Source organism: Coregonus clupeaformis, chromosome 1, assembly GCF_020615455.1.
Source record: "Coregonus clupeaformis isolate EN_2021a chromosome 1, ASM2061545v1, whole genome shotgun sequence".
NCBI classification, from domain to species: domain Eukaryota; kingdom Metazoa; phylum Chordata; class Actinopteri; order Salmoniformes; family Salmonidae; genus Coregonus; species Coregonus clupeaformis.
Window position 1 is genome coordinate 11,306,944 of NC_059192.1, and position 27,100 is coordinate 11,334,043.

The 27,100-nt window shown below is 46.9% G+C and overlaps 1 non-coding gene across 1 annotated transcript; it reads left to right on the top strand.

The window, feature by feature from the left end:
- Window positions 1–24,714: 24,714 nt before the first annotated feature.
- trnat-ugu lies at window positions 24,715–24,787 on the top strand. Its single transcript has one exon. It is a non-coding gene; the product is annotated as a tRNA-Thr (tRNA).
- Window positions 24,788–27,100: the final 2,313 nt, after the last annotated feature.

Sequence of the window (27,100 nt, forward strand, 5' to 3'; positions counted from 1 at the left end):
CTCTTTGATTTTCTATGAATGTCACACGTGTTCTTCTTTCAGGTACTTAAAAAACAAAACATTTCTCTCTGTATGGGAGAAGACATCCTGAAGTGGGTGGGGAATCCATCTTTCTATCTTCCATCTTCAAGAGAGCGAGAGTTGCACCCCTCCTCAAAAAACCTACACTCGATCCTTCCTCCCGGGGAAGGACTGCCATCACGGTTGACAACTCCATTGTGTCCTCTTCCTAGAGTGCAAAGAGCCTTGGCGTGACCCTGGACAACACCCTTTCGTTCTCTGCTAACATCAAGGCGGTGACCCGATCCTGTAGGTTCATGCTCTACAACATTCGGAGAGTACGACCCTGCCTTACACAGGAAGCGGCACAGGTCCTAATCCAGGCACTTGTCATCTCCCGTCTGGATTACTGCAACTCGCTGTTGGCTGGACTCCCTGCCTGTGCCATTAAACCCCTACAACTTATCCAGAACGCTGCAGCCCGTCTGGTGTTCAACCTTCCCAAGTTCTCTCATGTCACCCCGCTCCTCAACACACTCCACTGGCTTCCAGTTGAGGCTCACATCTACTACAAGACCATAGTGCTTGCCTACGGGCTGTGAGGGGAACGGGACCTCCCTTACCTTCAGGCTCTGATCAGACCCTACACCCAAACGAGGGCACTACGTTTATCCACCTCTGGCCTGCTAGCCCCCCTACCTCTATGGAAGCACAGTTCCCGCTCAGCCCAGTCAAAGCTATTCGCTGCTCTGGCACCCCAATGGTGGAACAAGCTCCCCCATGATGCCAGGACAGCGGAGCCACTGACCACCTTCCGGAGACACTTGAAACCCTACCTCTTTAAGGAATACCTGGAATACTATAAAGTAATCCTTCTTCCCCCACCCCCCATAAAAAAATAAAAAAATAAAAAGTGGTTGTCCCACTGGCTATCATAAATCGAATGCACCAATTTGTAAGTCGCTCTGGATAAGAGCGTCTGCTAAATGATGTAAATAAATAAAATATCTCTTCAATGGTTTGACCCGTAACTTTACCTTTCTCTGCAGTGGTCAGTGCATTAGTGTTTTTACAACCAGTGCTGTCAGAATAAGTCAGTATGTGAGTATCTAGAATGACAACCCCTGGTCTAGCTATATAATAGATACTCTATGCTGTTTACAGTTGGTTTCTTTATACTGAACAATGAAAGTTTACAATCGTGTTATGTGCCTTAAGGAGCAAATTTTGAGAAAATAACCAACAGCCCACTGTAGTCCTCCAAGCTTATTTTCAACACTAAAAGTTGTACGTTTGTTTATGATTCCCATTCTGCTTTAGTTGCATTTATTTATAGAGCATAACTATCTCCAATCTGTTGCTTTGAAATTGTTGTATTAACGTGTTTGCCAGTTGCTCATTCATTTGACTAAATGTTAGTTTATATTGAAGCAGAATGTTGTGTGCATTGGGCTGTGCAGGCACATTGTCACGCCCTGGCTCTGGGGACTCTTGTATGTTGAGCCAGGGTGTTAGTTTCTTTGTGTAGTGTCTATGTTTCGTTTCCTATGTTCTGTTCTAGGGTATGTGTTTCTATGTTGGCCGGGGTGGTTCTCAATCAGAGGCAACGAGAATCAGCTGTTGCTTGTTGTCTCTGATTGGGAACCATACTCAGGCAGCCTTTTGTGCACTTGTGATTCGTGGGATCTTGATCCGTGTAGGTTTGTGTTATTGACCGAGGACTTCACGTATCGTTTTGTTGTTTTTGTTGTATTTGAAAAGTACCTATTAAAGTATGTACTCATATCACGCGGCGCCTTGGTCCACTCATTACGACGATCGTGACACACACAGTCCTTAGAAGCTCTATGAAAATGAATCAATGCACCAAAATAGTCTAATCAAATCAAAAATTGAGCCCAAGACATCTGTGTTATTCACCCACTAAAGAAGACAGTGTTAACTTCCTGAGGTAAAGGCTAGCAGAAAACATCTGTCTGCAGGTGTAGGTAAGGCAACGTCCCTGCACCATCAAAATTAATCCAATAGGGATCTCACTCTCCCCAACACCTACCTTTCTATCCTCTAGGCTACCTTCAACTGTACACACAGTAACCTAGGCAAGCCATCTAACATTAACACAACCACAGGGGCCGTGGAACTAAAAACATGATCCCTTCGATGGTTTTCTCAGTTTCTCATAGAGAAAGAAGATTAAATCTGGCAGGTGCACCGCATTCCTGTGAGATCATGTAAGCCGTGGCACTGGCATAGAGTCCCACGGCACTAACATAACTCCATTGTATTAGCCTGTCGTTTCCTATGCTTAACCTTGACATTTCCTCTCCTGGCACTACTTTCAAAGGCGGGTTGGTGGTTTTTCTTCCTCTTCATTTGGACGGTTACTGCGCCAGGGGATCTTGGATTATTATTATCTTGACAGAGGGAGAGAGAGAGAGAGAGAGAGAGAGAGAGAATTGAAGGCTTGAGAGAGAAGGGGATTGACTGGGGAGGGAGGGAGAGAGCGAAAGCGAGAGAGAGAGAGAAAGAGAGATACTGTACAATCATCACACACTCTTAAAAAACGGGGTACGGTGAAGGTACGTTTCTGTTTACCAGGGTGGAGGCATGGATTAGTGGGGGTGTGGCCAACTCAAGGTGTCATTTTAAAAATGCACCCCTCTCCCAACGTTACAAATATTTACTGTTAGAAAATTTGCACACAGTCCCCCTCATAAAATGTACTCATATTGGAAGTAGGAACTAGCGTCACACACCTTGGATCCTGTAACTGGTCACCTATTGAGACCCAACACTGAGCGGCCTTATCTGTGTTTATCATGGCCAAAAAACAATTATTTGTTTTCATAAATGTTTAAGATATAGCCAATTTTGACTTTGTGGCTGTGGAATCTTGTGGAAACCATTGATCATCCGCAAACAGGCTTGAAACTCACTGCACCAGTCCAATCCTGATTCATCCAAATAATCAATGGCGAAGTATATGGAGTATATAGTACTCTATTGGCTCTTTTTAGGAAATGGTACAACTATGTACCTATAACTAATGGTACAATGGACGTATCTCACAGGGTAACACTACAGTGAAAACCATTTTTACCCCTTTAAGTACAATTCTGTATATTCTTTTCATACTTATATTTTCTTTAGGAATGTAGTAGAGTAAAAGTAAAAGTTGCCAAAAATATAAATAGTAAAGTAAAGTACAGATACAGAAAAAAAATCTTAAGGAATCAAAGTATATTTACTTAGTTATTTAACACCACTAAACATACCCTTTATGTTATGCAATATCAAGAGTTGCGGTCCATTTCAAATCCATCTCCTCTGAAGATTTTCTCAAGAATGGATCGATTGAAGGAATATTCTAACTCTTCAAACGACAACTGTTAACCCCCTGAGCAGATTGAATTGAACTGGGATTGACCCCAACCTGGGATGTAAATTAGTCACGTGTTGGCCAAGGTCTTACATAGTCTCTCTCACATGAGTGGCCTTCATCCATCTTGTCCTTTAAGATGGTGGCCGTATTACTGGGTCCCGACCAATACTGCTACTTTGTGTATTTGTTTACGCTGATCTTTACTTTTTTTGTGCATAATTTCTCCGCCATCATTTCCTATGACTGAAAACGGCTTCTGGAAATCAGAACAGTAATCATTAACCTCGATTTGGACGACAACTTCGACTTCAACGAGTCAGCTGCTGTGGATGCCCTGCTTACTCCAGACAAGGCCCTAATCGCTGGGACTCGGGAAAAGGAAGCGACGCCGCAAAAGGGGCAGACAGGTGGGCATACTGATGAAACTACCGTCCCTACCCTCCGTTCCTTTGGCGAACGTACAGTCATTGGAGCACAAACTGGATAAGCTCCGTTCAAAACTATCCTATCCTACTGCCTCTGATCTGGCAGATTCACTAAAAACATGCTTAGTTTGTAAATGATGTCTGGGTGACTTTTACTTGAGTCATTTTCTATTAAGGTATCTTTACATTTACTCAAGTATGACAGTTGGGTACTTTTTCCACCACTGGGGAGGGGTGTGTCTCTTTGATAACAACAGCTGGTGCGCCATCACTAATGTTCAGGAAGTCTCAGGGCTTTGCTCGCCTGAGTTAGAATACCTAATAATGAGCTGCAGACCACACTGCTTACCAAGTGTTTTCATGTATAAGGCCATAAACAAACAAGAAAATGCTCATCCAGAGGCGGCACTCCTAGTGGCCGGGGATTTAATACAGAAAATCTTAAATCTGTTTTAACTAATTTCTACCAGCATGTCACATGTGCAACAAGAGGGGAAAAAAACATAGACCACCTTTACTCGACACACAGAGATGCGTACAAAGCTCTCCCTCGCCCTCCATTTGGCAAATCTGACCATAATTATATCCTCCTGATTCCCGCTTACAAGCAAAAACTAAACTCGCTCAATACGGAAGTGGTCACATGACGCAGATGCTAAACTACAATACTTGTTTCGCTAGCACAGACTTGAATATGTTCCGGGATTCTTCCGATAACACTGAGGAGTTTACCACATGAATCAATGGCTTCATTAATAAGTGCATTGACGACGACGTCCCCACAGTGACCGAACGTACATATCCCAACCGGAAGCCATGGATTACAGGCAACATCTGCACTGAGCTAAAGGCTAGAGTTGCCGCTTTCAAGGAGTGGGACACTAATCCGGATACTTATAAGAAATCCCGCTATGATCTCTGACACTCCATCAAACAGGCAACGCTTCAATACAGGACTAAGATCGAATCCTACCACGCTGGCTCTGACGCCTGTCAGATGTGGCAAGACTTGCAAACTATCACAGATTACAAAGGGAAACTCTGCCGTGAGCTGCCCAGTGACACGAGCCTAGCAGGAGCTAAATGCCTTCTATGCTCGCTTTAAGGAAAGCAACACCAAACCATGCATGAGCGCACCAGCTGTAATCTTGCTCTCGATGTGAGCCAAACCTTTAAACAGGTTAAAGGTCATGAACAGTCAAAATCATGTTTGTCGTTAAATTTGATAATATTTTAAGGAAACCAGATCCAAGTATGAAAAATTACTGTTGCTTCTACATTGATAAAGTTTGATCATAAAGTTACTGGTCCCCTCCCCCATGTCAAACACTTAGATTAATTATGAATGGGACAAGGTGACATCACCTTAACTAATATATGAATGGTAAGATGATATTTTCTTACCTGATTTAAATAAGTACTGTCTTGTAACCAACATCAGAGACGGCGTGTTTGCAGAGGGGCATGGTTTATGTAGCTAGATGGCTACTCTACTGGTGCCAAAATGTGATTGTGGGGTGTCAACAAGTATATTTAAAAGTTAACCCTATTAATCTATGGCAAAGATACTTATATGTTTCCTCTTTCATCTGTGTCTGGTGTTAGCTAGTTACTGGCTAGCTAGGTCTTCATCTGTGTCTGGTGTTAGCTAGTTACTGGCTAGCTAGGTCTTCATCTGTGACTGGTGTTAGCTAGTAACTGTCTATCTAGGTCTTCATCTGTGACTGGTGTTAGCTAGTAACTGGCTAGCTAGGTCTTCAGCATGCATGGAACAAAAGGGGAGGAAGGGTTCGTTCAAAAATCAGAAGCAGTTGTCAAGTCAACACATCCATCAGTGCTGCTGTGAACCACATCACAAGAGACATGCCAAATGGGCGATATAATATATATATATATATATATATATATATATATATATATATATATATATATATATATATATATATATATATACACAATTTCAATGTTGCTTGAGTTGCTTTGAATATCACCAAATTTGCTTGAGATGATTTTACTGCAACACTGCTCACTGCATCTAAGTTGCTTGACTTAGGTGTTTCAAAGAGCTGTCAGTCAAGGCGAGCTCATGAATATAAGCTCCCTGTCCACTCAGCCTGTCCTTTCAAACTTCCTGTTAGTTAGCCATGAGAGAAAAAGTACTTTTAAGAATGACTGTTCAGGACCTTTAACATTCACAAGGTCGCGGGCCAGATGGATTACCAAGGCACGTACTAAGAGCATGCACTGACCAGCTGGTAAGTGTCTTCACTAACTTTTTCAACATCTCCCTGACCCAGTCTGTAATACTTACTTGTTTCAAGCAGATCACCATTGTCCCTGTGCCCCAAGAACACCAAGGTGACTATCGCCCCATAGCACTCACCTCTATAGCCATTAAATACTTTGAAAGCTAGTCATGGCTCACGTCAACACCATCATCCCAGGCATCCTGGACCGACTCCAATCCGCATACTGCCCCAACAGATCCACAGATGACGCTATCTTTATTGCACTCCACACTGTCCTCTCCCACCTGGATAAAAGGAACACCTATGTGAGAATGCTCTTGACTACAGCTCTACACCATAGTGCCTTCCAAGCTCAGGACCCTGGCACTGAACACCTCCCTCTGCAACTAGATCCTGGGCTTCCTGACGGGCCGCCCCCCCAGGTGGTGAAGGTAGGCAACACATATCGCCAAGCTGATCCTCAACACTGGGGCCCCTCAGGGGTGCATGCTTAGTCCCCTCCTCTTCACCCACGACTGCGTGGCCGTACACGACTTCAACACCATCATTAAGTTTGCTAATGACATGACTGTGGTAGGCCTGATCACCAACAACGATGAGACAGCCTGTAGGGAAGAGGTCAGTGACCTGGCAGTGTGGTGCCAGAACAAAAACGTAAACGTCAGCAAGGCAAAGGCGCTGATCATGGACTACAGGAAGCGGAGGGCCGAGCACACCCCCATCCACATCGATGAGGCAGTAGTGGAGCGGGTCGAGAGCTTCAAGTTCCTCGTTGTCCACATCACTAAGGAATTAACATGGTCCACACACACCAACACAGTCGTGAAGAAGGCACGACAATGCCTCTTCCCCCTCAGAAGGCTGAAAAGATTCCTCATGGGCCATATCCTCAAAAGGTTCTACAACTGCACTATTGAGAGCATCTTGACTGGCTGCATCACCGCTTGGTATGGCAACTGCTTGACATTCGACCGCAAGGCGCTACAGAGGGTGGTGCGGAAGGCCCAGTACATCACTGGGGCCAAGCTCCCTGCAGTCCAGGAACTCTATAATAGGTGGTGTCAGAGGAAGGCCTGGAAAATTGTCAAAGACCCCAGTCACCCAAGCCATAAACTGTTTACTCTGCTACCGCATGGCAAGTGGTACAGGAACGTCAAGTCTGGGACCCAAATTCTCCTGAACAGCTTCTACCCCCAAGCCATAAGATTGCTGAGCAGTTAATCAAATGGCTACCTGGACTATTTGCAATCGCCCTTTTTTGCATTGACTCTCTGCACACTCACTGGACTACACACACACTCACACGTACTTACACCGACACTCCAACACACACACACACACACACACACACACACACACACACACACACACACACACACACACACACATACGCTCACACACATACGCTCACACAAAACACACACACATGCATATTGACGCCACACACACACACACACACACACACGCTCAAACACACACACACGCACACACAAACACACACACACACGCTCAAACACACACACACACACACACAAACACACACACACACTCTGGGATGGGCAAAAATTACAAGATACCATAAAGATGTATCAAAATAAACTACTCAGCATGCTTTGCAATTGTTCATTTTTACATGTATATTTAGTTCATTTAGCAGCCTCTTTTATCACACCATAGTGCTATCAGACTTCTGATACCAATGGAGGGTAAAAAAAGTTATAGAATTAATGGGAGTGTAGTTCAGCCCAGTGTATTTCATATTACAAAATACTCAGAAGTAATTAAAATACATATTTCAAATAAATACGCTGCTGCTATTCTGTTTATTATCTATTCTGATTGCCTAGTCACTTTTACCCCTACCTGTATGTACATATTACCTCAACTACCTCGTACCCCTGCACATTGACTCGGTACCGGTACTCCTTGTATATAGCCTTGTTATTGTTATTTATTGTTTTACTATTTTCTATTTTTATTTGCTAATTTTCTTACTTTTTAACTCTGCATTGTTGGGAAAGGGCTTGTAAGTAAGCATTTTACGGTAAAGTCTGCCTGTTGTATTCAGCAATGTGACAAATTAAATTTGATTTGATTCACCCCGAGGAGGAGAAACCCTGGGGCACTTAATGGTTGCCCCCATCGGGGACTGGTGGGGTGAAAAGGTAAATCCTTCTCTCTCTCTCTCTCTCTCTGTATCTCTCTCTGTCTCTCTCTCTGTCTCTCTCTCTGTCTCTCTCTCTCTCTCTCTCTCTCTCTCTCTCTCTCTCTAACACACGCACATATGCAAGCACGCACACACACACACACCTCAGCGTTTAAAACTCATACTAGAATGGAAAGCTAGCACTTAGTGGAAATGGATCCAGTAAGGTTCCAACTATGACCTCCATGTCAGCTTTCATCTCAAAAAGATGCTGTTAAATAATGTGTTACTACTGCTAAATAATATGTTACTGCTGTTAAATAGTGCGTTACTGCTGTTAAATAATGTGTTACTGCTGTTAAATAATGTGTTACTGCTGTTAAATAATGTGTTACTGCTGTTAAATAATGTGTTACTGATGTTAAATAATGTGTTACTGCTGTTAAATAGTGTGTTACTGCTGTTAAATAATGTGTTACTGCTGTTAAATAATGTGTTACTGCTGTTAAATAATGTGTTACTGCTGTTAAATAATGTGTTACTGCTGTTAAATAATGTGTTACTGCTGTTAAATAATATGTTACTGCTGTTAAATAATGTGTTACTGCTGTTAAATAATGTGTTACTGCTGTTAAATAATGTGTTACTGCTGTTAAATAATGTGTTACTGCTGTTAAATAATGTGTTACTGCTGTTAAATAGTTTGTTACTGCTGTTAAATAATGTGTTACTGCTGTTAAATAATGTGTTACACACAAGACAAGCGGTGAGAAAGAAAAGGGACTGGGTAGAAAACATACATTTTGCAACCCATTGATTTTGGTGTTTCTCTTCTCTCCATGCAAGCGTGTAACAATTTGTGGTGTTGTATTGACACTCTTGGTCCAACTCAAAAAAACGTTTAAAACAGTTTTTTTTTTATGTATACATTCATTTTTACATTGTAACAACCACAAACAAAACTGAGGTGAGAAAATGAGACAGCAAAAGAAGAGAAGGAAGAACAGAAGGAAGAAGAGGGGGAAGAAGAGCGAAAGAGGGTGGAGCGAAAGAGGGTGGAGGAGGCTTGGCTTGAAGCGCTGGACAACTTGTTGTTACGGCATGCATACATCTGATTTAGGTCCACAGAATTATACCTACGGAGGAGCGGCTTCTATGAAGGAACTTTGAACGTCTTTGAACTTCAGAGTTGGCTTAAAGTTTGGCTTAAAGTTTGGGCTGCTGACGGGAGAGGTTGTGTTTTCTCTAGCAGGAGGTAAGCTTGGCTTCTTATATGGTGTTGAGTAAAGCTTAAACCATGTATTTAGATTGTAGGTAGTGTGACGTCACGAGAGGCTACACAGCTTTCAGCGGGATTGCTCAAGTAGTGCAAGGAGACAAGGTTCAAACAAAACAAGGATTTTATTATAGGTCTTGGGAAATTAACGAAAATATAACAAAATTCTGTTCTCTTGTGGCTCTTTAAGGGTTAACAGTTCAGGGATGTCTCTTCCACATCCAAAATCATAATTCTCACTCGCTCAGATAACTTTTCCCCAGCCTTACTGTAGTCCACGTTGCAGCTAGTGGCCAACCCAGCAAAAAGTCCTTCCAAATGTCTCTCACGTATTTCCACAGGTGCATATATCCAAAGGTGAGTATTTCCCAAAGGTAAGTATCTCCAAATCCTTATATTCCTCATGGAAGTGGACGTGCAGCACTCTTGTCCTCCAGAGAGCCCAGGTTGGAGACTGTGTCTCTTCCCTTCCCAAACCTTCAGCTCATCAGCTCCTCATTTGTTTCAGCTGCGTGGGAAGATTGGCCATAGAGGGGTGGAGTTCCCGACCATACCAGCAGATGGAGCCATAGCTGTCTGGGTTTGCAGCCACCTCAGGGGGATGTAACGTCCCTCCAGGACACAGCCTCTCGTGACATCACATCCCCCTCCTCGGGACCGACGTCCTCGTCGGGTAAAGGCAGCGAAGAAGGCATCACGCCGGGAGAGGGCGTCCGCATTGCCGTGGTGCTTGCCAGACTGCTCTCTCTTCAACTCCTCCAACTCTAGGACCAGGGACTCAGCCTCCTGTTGTCTCTCCTTGAGTTTCTTACTGAACGCATCAGCCTTGGTTTTAGCAGAGTTTAGCTTCTGTTGAGCAGCTTTCAGTTCCTTCTCTCTCTCTGCCTCCGCATTCTTCATCTTGTTCTCCAACACCTTGTACTTCTCCTCTGCCTTCTTCTGGACCTCCTTACTACTGTGCAGGGTCTCCTCACACTCCTCGATGGTCCTGCGCAGCCTCTCCAGCTCCTCCTGTTGCTTAGGGAAGGAGCTCTGTTGGAGTTTAGCCTGGAGGATATCTAACTCTTCTGTCTTCATGTCTAACTGTTGCTTTAACAAACGATACCTCTCAGCGGTCCCCTTCAGACCAGACAGTTCTTTGTCCAGATTCTGTAGCTCCGTCTCTGTGTCGGTCTGGGCACCTGCCATCCCTATCAGAGCCCGGGCGGGAGTGAGTAACTCGGAGGATTGCACCGGAGCCTTCCCAGGATGAGTCTTGCCTCTCCGTTTCCGAGGTACTTTCGGGTTATCCTCTCCTGAGACTCTCTCCAGAGTGGGTAAAAGGCTGGGCAGTCTCGTCCCAATTAGGACAGGGACGGGGAGGGAATCAACCACCCCCGCCGTCGTGTGTATGGTTCCCGTGTGCTGGTCATTGTAAGTTCAGTAATGGGGTATTCTCTGGTGTCCCCATGGACACAGGAAACTGGGAGGACTTTCCCCCGGGGTCAGACACGTTGGGCCCACCAAATCCTTACGCACCAGGGTGGCCCGGCTACCAGAATCCAGTAAGGCCTCCACATCATGGTGATTCACAGTTACCGGGCAGGTGGAGGGGGCGATCTGGGCCGCCATCTACGACTCCCAAGAGCGAGGCAAAACGGTGTGTGGGTGCTGAGCTGGAGGACTCCGCAGTGGGCATAGGTTCATCGGCTGGTTTCCCACACTGCCAGGAGATATGTCCCATCTCCCCACACCGGTAACACTGTCGAGTTTCCCCCCTCCTGGTGTACTCTTCTTGGACCCGCCGGGTTTCTGGCTCCCCCTGGGCCGGGATAAGTCCTGACGTGGCTGGGTTCGAGACCTTGGGGTCCTTTGGACGGGTTCTTCCCATTTGTGGTGGGGCCGCACTCCTGGGGTCTTTTCGGGAAGCATTCAGCATCTCCGCTGTGGCCTGGTACTTTTCCACAGCTTCCACGGTCAGATCAGCCGTGGTCAAGGCCTGTTGACTGATGAACCGTTTTGCCTCATAAGGCAGGGCGCGTAGGTAACGATCCACCACAACGGCCTCCACCACCGCCGCTGCTGTATTCCTCTGCGGATCCAGCCATTTCCTTGCGATTCGGACAAGTTCATGCATCTGCGCCCGAGGAGGTTGGTCTGGTTGGAAGGTCCAGCTGTGAAAGCGCTGGGCCATACCAAACTTTGTGAGTCCATATCTGCTGAGGATCTCAGACTTCAGGGCATCATAGTCAGTAACCTGGTCAGGGCCCAGGTCCCGGACAGCATTCAGCGATTCCCCGGTTAGAAAGGGGGCTAACAGACCAACCCACTGTTGCTTGGGCCAGGCTTCCCCTAGTGGCCGTGGCCTCAAATGCATGCAGGTATGCCTCAATGTCATCGGTAGCTCCCATCTTAGATATAAAGTCACTTGCCTTTATTGGGCGGGTATTTTGGACCACCCTCTGTCTCTGCAACTGCAATTCCTCTGCCTTCAGAAGGTTGGGTTTCTTTTGCTCCTCCAAGAGAGCCACGTTTGCTTGCATCTGGGCTTGCTGGCCAGCAACAAGGGCTTTCAATATGTCCTCCATTTCAGTCGGGCGGGGAGCCTACGGCCAACTTGGAAAACTGGGTGATCAAACCTTCGGTATCCTCCTCTGACATGCACTATTAACGCTTGAGCGTGCCCGTATTCTCCACCATCTGTGACGTCACGAGAGGCTACACAGCTTTCAGCGGGATTGCTCAAGTAGTGCAAGGAGACAAGGTTCAAACAAAACAAGGATTTTATTATAGGTCTTGGGAAATTAACGAAAATATAACAAAATTCTGTTCTCTTGTGGCTCTTTAAGGGTTAACAGTTCAGGGATGTCTCTTCCACATCCAAAATCATAATTCTCACTCGCTCAGATAACTTTTCCCCAGCCTTACTGTAGTCCACGTTGCAGCTAGTGGCCAACCCAGCAAAAAGTCCTTCCAAATGTCTCTCACGTATTTCCACAGGTGCATATATCCAAAGGTGAGTATTTCCCAAAGGTAAGTATCTCCAAATCCTTATATTCCTCATGGAAGTGGACGTGCAGCACTCTTGTCCTCCAGAGAGCCCAGGTTGGAGACTGTGTCTCTTCCCTTCCCAAACCTTCAGCTCATCAGCTCCTCATTTGTTTCAGCTGCGTGGGAAGATTGGCCATAGAGGGGTGGAGTTCCCGACCATACCAGCAGATGGAGCCATAGCTGTCTGGGTTTGCAGCCACCTCAGGGGGATGTAACGTCCCTCCAGGACACAGCCTCTCGTGACATCACAGTAGGTATTGTAGTTAGGTATTATAGGTAGTTTACTCAGGTAGTTATTGTAGGTTATTGTAGGTAATTATTGTAGGTAAGGACTGTATTCGGTGGACCCCGGCGAAGCATGAGGCTAGCTTACCCACTACTTGGACCAACAAAGCTAGCTAGCTAGCTAGCGGGTAGCTACTGGTAACTTTTAGCAACGGTGGTTAGTTGTTTCCAATGTTATTTCACGCTTAAGAGTACCTGTGATTGAGCCAGCTAGCTGCCACCATTCAGCTGTTTTTCTAACCTCATTATCATTAACGTTAGGTGGTTGGTAGCTGCTGTACTTAATTACGGCTACTGATTGCAGTCTGCCAGTTTGGCTTTATACATAGCTTGGGCTTTGTCGAGTAAGGCTTAAACTATGTATTTAGATTGTAGTTAGGTATTATAGGTAGGCATCGTGGGCTGTATATTATTAAGTAGTATAGGTAGGCATCGTGGGCTGTTGTGGGTAGTTGTTGTGTAGTTATTGTAGGTTACTTTTGTATTCGGCGGTGCCGGTGTAGCACGAAGCTAGCTAGCTAACTCACCTCCTGGATTAGCTGGCGAGTAGCTATTAGCAACGGTAGCAACTAAAAACAATATCCTTTTAGCCAGCTACATTGTTCGCAGCGACGCCGTTTTTCAAACAAAGTCAACACAGCAGCCATTGCTAGCTAGCCAACACTACCAGCTGGCTGTACTGTAGTAGCTAAATACAATATCTTTGTGCTAGCTTCACCCAACGTTTAATCATTGCTGCGTTATGAAAGGTAAGCTTGGCTTCTATATGGTGTTGAGTAAAGCTTGAACCATGTATTTAGATTGTAGGTAGGTATTGTAGTTAGGTATTATAGGTAGCTTACTCAGGTAGTTATTGTAGGTTATTGTAGGTAATTATTGTAGGTAAGTATTGTATTCGGCGGACCCCGGCGAAGCACGAGGCTAGCTTACCCACTACTTGGACCAACAAAGCTAGCTAGCTAGCTAGCTAGCGGGTAGCTACTGGTAACTTTTAGCAACTTTGGTTAGTTGTTTCCAATGTTATTTCATGCTTAAGAGTACCTGTGATTGAGCCAGCTAGCTGCCACCATTCAGCTGTTTTTCTAACCTCATTATCCGAGGCATTAACGTTAGGTGGTTGGTAGCTGCTGTACTTAATTACAGCTACTGATAACAGTCTGCTGTAGTTTACAACAATTCTAATTTCTAAAGTGGAAGTTGGGAGAGTTTTATTCGGGTGGTTCAGTGAAACAATTATAGTTTCTGAGGTGGAAGTTGGGAGAGTTATATATTTATTTTTTTTGGTGAGGGAGGCCTGCTCTCTCCTTTCCCAGATGGTTAGTTCATTTCATTCCGATCTCCTCTGCATAATTGTAGCCATCTGCTGCAGCCTGTCAACTATGCCTCTGCCTATCCCTGTTCTCTCCTCTCCGCACAGGCTACACAAATGCCTCACACCGCGTGGCTGCTGCCTCTCTAACCTGGTGGTCCCTGCACGCACCACACACCTGGAGTTCCAGGTCTCAGGCAGCCTCTGGAACTGCCGTTCTGCCGCCAACAAGGCTGACTTCATCCCAGCCTATGCTACCCTCCAGTCCCTCGACTTCCTGGCGCTGACGGAAACATGGATTACCACTGAAAACACTGCTACTCCTACTGCTCTCTCCTCGTCTGACCATGTGTTCTCGCATACCCCGAGAGCATCTGGTCAGAGGGGTGGTGGCACAGGAATCCTCATCTCTCCCAAGTGGTCATTCTCAATTTTTCCCCTAACCCATCTGTCTATCTCCTCATTTGAATTCCACGCTGTCACAGTCACTAGCCCATTTAAGCTTAATATCCTTGTCATCTATCGCCCTCCAGGTTCCCTTGGAGAGTTCATCAATGAGCTTGACGCCTTGATAAGTTCCTTTCCTGAGGATGGCTCACCCTTCAAAGTTTTGGGGGATTTCAACCTCCCTACGTCTACATTTGACTCATTTCTCTCTGCCTCCTTCTTTCCACTCCTCTCCTCTTTTGACCTCACCCTCTCACCGTCCCCCCTACTCACAAGGCAGGCAATACGCTTGACTTCATCTTTACTAGATGTTGCTCTTCTACTAATCTCACTGCAACTCCCCTCCATGTCTCCGACCACTACTTTGTATCCTTTTCTCTCTCGCTCTCCTCCAACACTACTCACTCTGCCCCTACACAGATGGTAACGCGCCGCCGCAACCTTCGCTCTCTCTCTCCCTACTCTCTCCTCTTCCATCCTATCATCTCTTCCCTCTGCTCAATCCTTCTCACTCCAATCTCCTGATTCTGCCTCCTCAACCCTCCTCTCCTCCCTTTCTGCATCCTTTGACTCCCTGTGTCCCCTATCCTCCCGGCCGGCTCGGTCCTCCCCTCCAGCTCTGTGGCTTGATGACTCATTGCGAGCTCACAGAACAGAGCTCCGGGCAGCTGAGCGGAAATGGAAGAAAACTAAACTCCCTGCCGACCTGGCATCTTTTCACTCCCTCCTCTCTACATTTTATTCATCTGTTTCTGCTGCTAAGGCCACTTTCTACCACTCTAAATTCCAAGCATCTGCCTCTAACCCTAGGAAGCTCTTTGCCACATTCTCCTCACTGCTGAATCCTCCTCCCCCTCCCCCCTCCCTCTCTCTGTGGATGACTTCGTCAACCACTTTGAAAAGAAGGTTGACGACATCCGATCCTCGTTTGTTAAGTCTAATGACACTGCTGGTCCTGCTCACACTGCCCTACCCTATGCTTTGACTTCTTTCTCCCCTCTCTCTCCAGATAAAATCTTGCGACTAGTGACTGCAGGCCGCCCAACAACCTGCCCGCTTGACCCCATCCCCTCCTATCTTCTCCAGACCATCTCCGGTGACCTTCTCCCCTACCTCACCTCGCTGATCAACTCATCCTTGACCGCTGGCCATGTCCCTTCCGTCTTCAAGAGAGCGAGAGTTGCACCCCTTCTCAAAAAACCAACACTCGATCCCACTGATGTCAACAACTACAGACCAGTATCCCTTCTTTCTTTTCTTTCCAAAACTATTGAGCGTGCCGTCTTTAGCCAACTCTCTTGCTATCTCTCTCAGAATGACCTTCTTGATCCAAACCAGTCAGGTTTCAGGACTGGTCATTCAACTGAGACTGCTCTTCTCTGTGTCACGGAGGCTCTCCGCACTGCTAAAGCTAACTCTCTCTCCTCTGCTCTTGTCCTTCTAGACCTGTCTGCTGCCTTTGATACTGTGAACCATCAGATCCTCCTCTCCACCCTCTCCGAGCTGGGCATCTCCGGCGCGGCTCACTCCTGGATTGCGTCCTACCTGACCGGTCGCTACTACCAAGTGGTGTGGCGAGAAGCTGTCTCCGCACCACGTGCTCTCACCACTGGTGTCCCCAGGGCTCAGTTCTAGGCCCTCTCCTTTTCTCCCCTATACACCAAGTCATTTGGCTCTGTCATATCCTCACATGGCCTCTCCTATCATTGCTACGCTGACGATACACAACTAATCTTCTCCTTTCCCCCTTCTGATAACCAGGTGGCGAATCGCATCTCTGCATGTCTGGCCGACATATCAGTATGGATGACGGATCACCACCTCAAGCTGAACCCTGGCAAGACGGAGCTGCTCTTCCTCCCGGGAAGGACTGCCCGTTCCATGATCTCGCCATCACGGTTGACAACTCCGTTGTGTCCTCCTCCCAGAGTGCGAAGAGCCTTGGCGTGACCCTGGACAACACCCTGTCGTTCTCCGCTAACATCAAGGCGGTGACCCGATCCTGCAGGTTCATGCTCTACAACATTCGGAGAGTACGACCCTGCCTTACACAGGAAGCGGCACAGGTCCTAATCCAGGCACTTGTCATCTTTCGTCTGGATTACTGCAACTCGCTGTTGGCTGGGCTCCCTGCCTGTGCCATTAAACCCCTACAACTCATCCAGAATGCCGCAGCCCGTCTGGTGTTCAACCTTCCCAAGTTCTCTCATGTCACCCCTCCTCCGCACACTCCACTGGCTTCCAGTTGAAGCTCGCATCCGTTACAAGACCATGGTGCTTGCCTATGGAGCAGTGAGGGGAACGGCACCTCCGTACCTTCCGGCTCTGATCAGTCCCTACACCCAAACGAGGGCATTGCGTTCATCCACCTCTGGCCTGCTGGCTCCCCTTCCTCTGCGGAAGCATAGTTCCCGCTCAGCCCAGTCAAAACTGTTCGCTGCTCTGGCACCCCAATGGTGGAACAAGCTCCCTCACGACGCCAGGACAGCGGAGTCACTCACCACCTTCCGGAGACATTTGAAACCCCACCTCTTTAAGGAATACCTGGGATAGGATGAAGTAATCCGTCTAGCCCCGCCCCAAAAAAACAAAAATTATAATAATAAAAAATAAATAATAATAATAATAATATAATTGTTGTAAAGTGGTTAACCCACTGGCTATAGGGTGAATGCACCAATTTGTAAGTCGCTCTGGATAAGAGCGTCTGCTAAATGACTTAAATGTAAAAAAAAATTAACAGAAGGAAGAAGAGGGGGAAGAAGAGGGGGGGATGAAGAAAGGAAGAGACAAGACGCTGTGGGAGGTGGGAGGTGGGAGGTGGGAGGAGGGAGGTGGGAGGAGGGAGGTGGGAGGTGGGAGGAGGGAGGTGGGAGGTGTTTCTCTGCATCCTGCACTGGATCATAGAGATGGTTCTGTGTTTGAAGTGAATGTAACTCCTCCTCCAGATGAGTTCTGTCAAACAGTGTTTTTAAACAATCTGGTTGACCTTACCTTTTCATGTACTGTGAGGGAAAAAAGTATTTGATCCCCTGCTGATTTTGTACGTTTGCCCACTGACAAAGAAATTATCAGTCTATAATTTTAATGGTAGGTTTATTTGAACTGTGAGAGACAGAATAAGAAAAAAACGCATGTCAAAAATGTTATCAATTGATTTGCATTTTAATGAGGGATATAAGTATTTGACCCCTCTGCAAAACATGACTTAGTACTTGGTGGCAAAACCCTTGTTGGCAATCACAGAGATTAGACGTTTCTTGTAGTTGGCCACCAGGTTTGCACACATCTCAGGAGGGATTTTGTCCCACTCCTCTTTGCAGATGTTCTCCAAGTCATTAAGGTTTCGAGGCTGACGTTTGGCAACTCGAACTTTCAGCTCCCTCCACAGATTTTCTATGGGATTAAGGTCTGGAGACTGGCTAGGCCACTCCAGGACCTTAATGTGCTTCTTCTTGAGCCACTCCTTTGTCATGCTTGAATACCCATTCACGACCCATTTTCAATGCCCTGGCTGAGGGAAGGAGGTTCTCACCCAAGATTTGACGGTACATGGCCCCGTCCATTGTCCCTTTGATGCGTTGAAGTTGTCCTGTCCCCTTAGCAGAAAAACACCCCCAAAGCATAATGTTTCCACCTCCATGTTTGACGGTGGGGATGGTGTTCTTGGGGTCATAGGCAGCATTCATTCCTCCAACACGGCGAGTTGAGTTGATGCCAAAGAGCTCAATTTTGGTCTCATCTGACCACAACACTTTCACTCAGTTCTCCTCTGAATCATTCAGATGTTCATTGGCAAATTTCAGACGTGCATGTATATGTGCTTTCTTGAGCAAGGTGACCTTGCGGGCGCTGCAGGATTTCAGTCCTTCACGGCGTAGTGTGTTACCAATTGTTTTCTTGGTGACTATGGTCCCAGCTGCCTTGAAATCATTGACAAGATCCTCCCGTGTAGTTCTGGGCTGATTCCTCACCGTTCTCATGATCATTGCAACTCCACAAGGTGAGATCTTGCATGGAGCCCCAGGCCGAGGGAGATTGACAGTTCTTTTGTGTTTCTTCCATTTGTGAATAATCGCACCAACTGTTGTCACCTTCTCACCAAGCTGCTTGGCGATGGTCTTGTAGCCCATTCCAGCCTTGTGTAGGTCTACAATCTTGTCCCTGACATCCTTGGAGAGCTCTTTGGTCTTGGCCATGGTGGAGAGTTTGGAATCTGATTGATTGCTTCTGTGGACAGGTATCTTTTATACAGGTAACAAGCTGAGATTCTCAGCTCGTTACCTGTATAAAAGACACCTGGGAGCCAGAAATCTTTCTGATTGAGAGGGGGTCAAATACTTATTTCCCTCACTAAAATGCAAATCAATTTCTAACATTTTTGACATGCGATTTTCTGGATTTTTGTGTTGTTATTCTGTCTCTCACTGTTCAAATAAACCTACCATTAAAATTATAGACTGATCATTTCTTTGTCAGTGGGCAAACGTACAAAATCAGCAAGGGATCATATACTTTTTTCCCTCACTGTAAGTGGTTTGTGTGTGTGTGTGTGTGTGTGTGTGTGTGTGTGTGTGTGTGTGCGTGTGTGTGTGCATGCACACATTCTTGCATGTGTACAGATGTAGGATCTTCATTTGGTCACTCTTCTGTTGCTGGGAATTTTCATGCAGAGTAGTGTATTGAAGGTTTCAAAAGGCTTCTAAAGTTTGCAATGTCCACTTTAAAATGTCAGACTTTGATTTTCGACGAGCAGGTGTCCACATACTATTTTGACACCTGGTGTTAGCGTAAAGAGGCAGGCTTTCTATGAATAAAAACGTTGTAGATGTGACGAGGGCTTAAACCCTCACTGGCCAATGAAAACATGCGCCAAAGATTTTTATTTGTTATTTCGTTTTTTAACGGAATGATAAACAATAAGCAGACTTCCTACATAGGCTACTGACATCTTTCATCCAATAGGCATCACATACAACTTTTCAAACGGGAGCTGGACATAAATAATATCCAATATAGTGAGATAAGGTTGTTGACTGGTTTCCATGCTCCTAAAAAATTATATTTTTAGGCTAATTTATTAGGCTATTGTGCGTCTCCGCTGGTAAAATCCATGCCATAACCAACTGCCTTACCGCTTAGACCACTTTTTTATTGGTCTTAAAATCCCCACCAGCGCTGCCTGAAATTGGCACTTTGGCGGACGTTTTTAAGGACACACCTCAGATATTGTCACCCCTCCCTCCTCAGCGCAAGCGAGCTCATATAAGACAGGTAAATTACCAATCCTGGCGCAAGGGTTGGAAAATAGCAGAGCGCCTGCTTTAACAAGTCAAAATGTTAGGCCTACTGCTGCTAGGTAGCTCTCTCTCTGCTCTTCCCCTCCCCTCTGTTTGTCCTTGATTGCAGGAGTGAAGTCTGGTGTGCGGGAGTCAGGGTTCCAGCTGCAGCTCATTCACCATAATCACCTCAGCCCTTTAAGACCCGGTCAAACTTGCCACTCATCGTCAGATCATAGTCAAGACAACCATATATTTGGAACCTGACTCCTGCCTCCGCTTCACTCCTGCCACCACCATCCTGCTCTCCACTATCGGACCTCTCCTTTGGACTCCCCACGGACACTAGGACATTACGGTACCACACCTGCCCTGACCTGGATCTGTACCCTCACTGTAACCTGGACTTGCTCTTCCCCATTTATTGGAAACCTGGACTATTGAACATTATAATAAACCTGTTAAAACTTCTCTGGCTTGGTGTACTTGTCTGCATTTGGGTTCTATCCAGTTAAATCATAACAGTATGATCTGACCAACATGAACCCAGCAGACAGTAGCTCGGATACCACCCCAGAGTGCACTCAAATTTGGACTGCCATAGCCAATCAGGGCATTTTACTTGGCCGACATGATACCCTGTTTAAGACGATTGCTGAGGACAGTCAGGTGCTGCTTAATCAGGTTCAATTACTCACCAATCAAGTGTCTGCCCTTACTACCCCTTCAGCCCAGATCAGAGAGCCTTTGTTCCTGCTCCAGAGCGCTATGACGGGAACATGGGAACCTGTGGCGAGTTTTTGACTCAATGCTCGTTAGTGTTTGAACAACAGCCCCTCACCTACGCCTCAGAAAGAGCCCGTATGCCTACCTTATCAACTCTACTAGCGGTTCCGCTCGTGCCTGGGGATCCGCGGTCTGGGAGAGTCAGTCGGACATTTGCAACGTTTACGTGGCCTTCACCACGGAGATGAGGAAGGTTTTTGACCACCCCGTACGAGGCAAGGAGGCTGCGAAACGGTTGTTTTCTCTTCGGCAGGGGGTTCGTAGTGTGGCGGAGATGGCAGTGGAGTTTCGGACTTTAGCAGCAGTGAGTGGTTGGAATGACGAGGCATTACAAGGAGTGTTCATCAATGCTTTGTCTGAGACTTTAAAGGATGAATTGGTGTCATATGATGAATCGCCTACGCTGGATAATCTTATTTCACTCACTATCAGGTTGGATAATCGGATTCGGGAGCGCCGCGGAGAGGAGTGTCTGTCATCAACAAACTCCTCCCTGCATCTTCCCTCACGGAGAAAGCCGTGTCTTCCCGAGTCGATACGAGGAGCACTGAACCCGAAGCCATGGAGGTGGGTCGTGCACGGTTGTCCTCAGAGGAGGCGTGCACGTCGTATTCAGGCTCGGGTCTGCCTGTATTGTGGAGAAGCTGGTCATTTCGTTCCTTCCTGCCCAGTTCGTCCGGGGAAAAGGCCCGGCTCATCATTAATGGGAGAAGTTTTGGTGAGCCGAGCAGCGGATTCTTCCTCTTCTCCCCGCATTCTGCTCCAGGCATCCCTCCAGTGGCAGTCTCAGAATTTCTCGGTTAGTGCGCTGATTGACTCTGGTGCCGATGAAAGCTTTTTGGATAGAGAGTGGGCTCAACAGATGGATTTGGAGACTGTTCCTATGGACTGTCCGCTGCAGGCTAAGGGTCTAAATGGACAATTGTTGACCCGTATTACCCATCAGACTGTTCCTGTGTGTCTTAGAGTGTCGGGAAATCATCAGGAGAACATTCAATTCCATATTATCGACTGCCCACAGACCCTCAGACCCTGTATTGATTACCGTGGACTTAACAATATCACCATTAAGAACAAGTATTCTCTGCCTTTGATTAATTCTGCTTTTCCCCTCCTTCATGGTGCTACCATCTTTCTGAAACTTGATCTACCGAAATGCGTATCACCTGGTGCGCATTCGTAAAGGTGATGAATGGAAGACTGCCTTCAACACACCCTTGGGACATTTTGAGTATCTGGTCATGCCTTTTGGTTTGTCTAATGCCCCTGCTGTTTTTCAGGCACTCGTGAATGATGTCCTTCGGGACATGTTGAATCGTTTTGTTTTTGTCTATCTGGATGATATCCTGATTTTCTCAGAGTCCTCCCAGGAACATGAACTACATGTGCGCCAGGTGTTGCAAAGGTTGTTGGAGAACAAACTATTTGTGAAGATGGAGAAATGTGAATTTCATGTGTCTGAGACCTCTTTTTTGGGTTACATAATCGCTCAGGGGGAGTTGCGGATGGACCCAGCTAAGATCTCTGCAGTCACGGACTGGCCAGCCCCCTCCACCCGCAAAACAACTTCAACGATTCCTGGGGTTTGCGAACTTCACAGGAGGTTCATCAAGGACTACAGCCGCATTGCGGCACCACTCACCGCTCACCTCCATCTCACTACCGTTCGCTTGGAATGAAGGGGCCGAATCAGCGTTCGAAGAACTGAAACATCGCTTCGCCTCGGCTCCCATTCTGATGCAGCCGGACCCAGACCGCCAGTTTGTCGTGGAGGTGGATGCATCCGACACTGGGGTAGGTGCGGTTTTGTCAGCAACGCGTTTTCCTGAAGATAACAAACTGCATCCCTGTGCTTTTCTTTCACGGAAGCTTTCTCAGGCAGAGAGGAATTATGATGTTGGCAATCGTGAACTGCTCGCCGTTAAGCTGGCTCTCGAGGAGTGGCGGCATTGGTTGAGGGGGGCGGAACAACCCTTCATCGTTTGGACGGATCACAAGAATCTGGCATACATCCAGTCAGCTAAGCAGCTCAATCCCCGTCAAGCCAGGTGGGCACTATTTTTTGGGAGATTCAATTTTTCTCTGTCTTACCGTCCTGGGTCACGCAACGTCAAGCCTGACGCCCTGTCTCGTGTTCATTCTGCTGTTGATACTGGTAGTAACCCTGAACCCATCTTGCCTCCTACCTGCAGTATTGCTGCCATTACATGTGACATCGAAGGGATTGTTAGACAGGCTCAACATCATCAAGCTGACCCTGGGAGCGGTCCTCCTAACCGGTTGTTTGTCCCTGAGTCTGTTCGCTCCCAGGTACTTCAGTGGGCTCACTCGTCTCCCCTTACCTGTCACCCTGGAGTTACTCGGACCCTTGACTTTGTGCGACGGAAGTTCTGGTGGCCCAGGATGGAGGCGGACACTCGAGCCTTCATTGCTGCTTGTACGGTCTGTGCACGGAGTAAGAACTCCACCCAGGCCAGCGCTGGTCATCTACGACCTCTGCCAATACCCAGTCGGCCCTGGTCCCACATTGCTTTGGATTTTGTCACTGGACTTCCCCCTCGTCTGGAAAGACTGTCATTCTTACTGTGATTGATCGTTTTTCTAAGTTTGCTCATTTTTGGCCCTACCTAAACTGCCCACTGCCAGAGAGACGGCTGATATTTTGGTTGAACATGTGTTCCGCTCTCATGGTCTGCCCACTGATATTGTCTCCGACAGGGGTCCCCCAGTTTGTCTCCCAGGTATGGAAAGCTTTCTGTAAAGCTTTGGGCATCACATCCAGCCTGTCCTCTGGATATCACCCCCAGACCAACGGGCAAGCCGAGAGAGCGAACCAGGAGATGGAGACCGCTCTCCGCTGTGTCACAGGGTCTAACCCTGGGTCTTGGAGCTCCATGCTCCCCTGGGTGGAATATGCTCATAACACCTTGACTAACGCTTCCTCTGGTTTGTCTCCCTTTCTGTGTGCTCTGGGTTATCAACCTCCCCTGTTCCCTTCTCAAGAGAGGGAACTGGCGGTACCCTCGGTGCAGTCCCACATGCGCCGCTGCTTCAAGGTCTGGAGGAAGGCCAGGGTAGCTCTGTCCCGAGCTTCGTCATACATGCAGAGGCAAGCCAACCGTCACCGGTCCCAGGCTCCCGGTTACTCTCCTGGTCAAGAGGTATGGCTTAAGTCACGTGATCTTCCATTGAAAGTAGAATCTAAGAAGATGGCGCCGCGTTTTATAGGACCGTTCAAGATACTGTCTATTGTTAACCCCTGCGCGGTTAAGCTACAGCTTCCTGCCTCCCTACGGGTTCATTCCACTTTTTCATGTATCCCAGATCAAGCCTGTGTCTGTCAGCCCTCTGTGCCCGCCCTCTCGTCCCCCTCCTCCGCCCCGGATCGTGGGTGGGGGTCCTGTCTACACTGTCCGGCGACTTCTGGATGTTCGCCGCCGGGGTCGTGGTTTCCATTACCTGGTGGATTGGGAGGGTTATGGTCCTGAGGAACGTTCCTGGGTGCCCAGGAGCTTCATTGTGGATCCTGCTCTGGTCCGTGAATTTCATCGGTTACATCCCGATAAACCCCTGTCGGCCGCCAGGTGGCGTCCGTAGAGGGGGGGTACTGTTAGGCCTACTGCTGCTAGGTAGCTCTCTCTCTGCTCTTCCCCTCCCCCTCTGTTTGTCCTGATTGCAGGAGTGAAGTCTGGTGTGCGGGAGTCAGGGTTCCAGCTGCAGCTCATTCACCATAATCACCTCAGCCCTTTAAGACCCGGTCAAACTTGCCACTCATCGTCAGATCATAGTCAAGACAACCATATATTTGGAACCTGACTCCTGCCTCCGCTTCACTCCTGCCACCACCATCCTGCTCTCCACTATCGGACCTCTCCTTTGGACTCCCCACGGACACTAGGACATTACGGTACCACACCTGCCCTGACCTGGATCTGTACCCTCACTGTAACCTGGACTTGCTCTTCCCCATTTATTGGAAACCTGGACTATTGAACATTATAATAAACCTGTTAAAACTTCTCTGGCTTGGTGTACTTGTCTGCATTTGGGTTCTATCCAGTTAAATCATAACACAAAAGGGCCAATCAGCGTGCATTTGAGCCCCTGTAGCTCAGTTGGTAGAGCGTGGCGCTTGTAACGCCAGGGTTGTGGGTTTGATTCCCACGGGGGGCCAGTATGAAAATGTATGCACTCACTAACTGTAAGTCGCTCTGGATAAGAGCGTCTGCTAAATGACTAAAATGTTTTAAAAAATGACAATTGTGCTTAACGCCAGCCCACCATGGAGCCCTAGGAGTCTAATAGATATGCTGGTTTGTTCATGTAATGACAGTCTAGTCCAGATACAGCTACAGACATTAACCTCAGGCTTTGAACAATACATACAAAAAAAAACACAAGAGACAAACACGATATACACACACGTTTTCTTTGAAGGGGCTCTTAGACAATTCCTTCAGGCATTTTCCCTTACACACCTTTCTCCTCCATCTCTCAAGCTGTTCCTAAACATCTTTCACACTCTCCATACATCCTTGGAAGTTGGCATTGTGTGCCCCACATTCATTATGGATTATCTCACACTTGGCCGTATCTGCATGTTCAGTCAGCCAACCCCAGACAACCAACAACATCCATTCAGTCGGGTCCATGGGATCCATGTTGAATTTACTGGCCCATGTCCATTTGGCAGCCGACACATGTTCCGGCATGCTCAGGAAAAACAGGATTTGTAAGGATGCTGCAGGAAATATGTGAACTGTGAAATTCGGAATCCGAGGAGAACATGCGTCATGCCGCCAAGGGTAGAGCTCCTTTCTGTCTCCATTGTGGCTAGCTCCACTGTAACCGTCTGATGTCAATAAATGGGATGGCTGAGTCACCTTTAATGTGAACTGTGGGGGGATGTGGCAAAGTGGCACAGTCTGTGGTGAATTGTGTGTGTCTAGAAATGCAGATGAGAGAGAAAACATAGATATGGATGCACACTAGAGATATACAACCACAACACAAACCAAGACATACAGATGTAGGATCTAAATTTGAGCCAGTTTGATACAGCAGGAAAAGAATCCTATAACAACAGGAAATTTGAATTATTATGTGTATTATAATTAATAGAAATGTTTTGTAGCGGTTGATACATTTTTAATACGGAGTTGGTCCCCCCTTTGCTGCTATAACAGCCTCCACTCTTCTGGGTTAGCTTTCCACTAGATTTTGGAACATTGCTTAGGGGACTTGCTTCCATTCAGCCACAAGAGCATTAGTGAGGTCGGCACCCTGATGTTGGGCGATTTAGCCTGGCTCGCATTCGGCGTTTAAATTCATCCCAAAGGTGTTCGATGGGGTTGAGGTCAGGGCTCTGTGCAGGCCAGTCAAGTTCTTCCACACCGATCTCGACAAACCATTTCTGTATGGACCTCGCTTTGTGCTTGGAGGCATTGTCATACTGAAACAAGAAAGGGCTTTCCCCAAACTGTTACCACAAAGTTGGAAGCAGAGAATAATCTAGAAAGTCATTGAATGCTGTAGCGTTAAGATTTCCCTTCACTGGAACTAAGGGGCCCTAGCCAACCATGAACCCCCCAGACCATTATTCCTCCTCCACCAAACTTTGCAGTTGCCACTATGCATTCGGGCAGGTAGCGTTCTCCTGGCATCCGCCAAACCCAGATTAATCTGTTGGACTGTCAGATGTTAAAGCGTGATTCATCACTACAGAGAACGCATTTCCACTGCTCCAGAGTCCAATGGCGGTGAGCTTTACACCACTTCAGCCAATGCTTGGCACTGCACATGGTGATCTTAGGTTTGTGTGTGGCTGCTCGGCCAGTTCTTGTGCTGACGTTGCTTCCAGAGGCAGTTTGGAACTCGGTAGTGAGTGTTGCATTTTTATGGGTTACGTGCTTCAGCAATCAGCAGTCCCCTTCTGTGAGCTTGTGTGGCCTACCGCTTCACGGCTAAGCCTTTGTTGCTATTAGACATTTCCACTTCACAATAAAAGCACTTAGAGTTGACTGGGGCAGCTCTAGCAGGGCAGACATTTGATGAACTGACATGCTATGACGGTAGCACGTTGAAAGTTACTGAGCTCTTCAGTAAGGCCATGCTACTGCCAATGTTTGTCTGTGGAAATTGCATGACTGTGTGCTCGATTTTATACACCTGTCAACAACGGCTGTGGCTGAAATAGCCGAATCCACTCATTTGAAGGGGTGTCCACATACTATTGTATACATAGTGTATATGTGTTGGCTGCTGCTGTACACACTAAAAAATAAAGCTTATAAATAGTACAACAGTGGTTTCTTTGGCTTGTAACCACAGTGGAACCCTTTTTGGTGCTATTTGAAACCTTTTTTTGAAGGTTCTGAACCATGCTCAAGGTTCTAAATGGAACATGTATGTTGCTATAAAGAATTCTATGAAGAACCATTTTAAAATGCTCTATATGGGCCTCCCGAGTGGCGCAGCGGTCTAAGG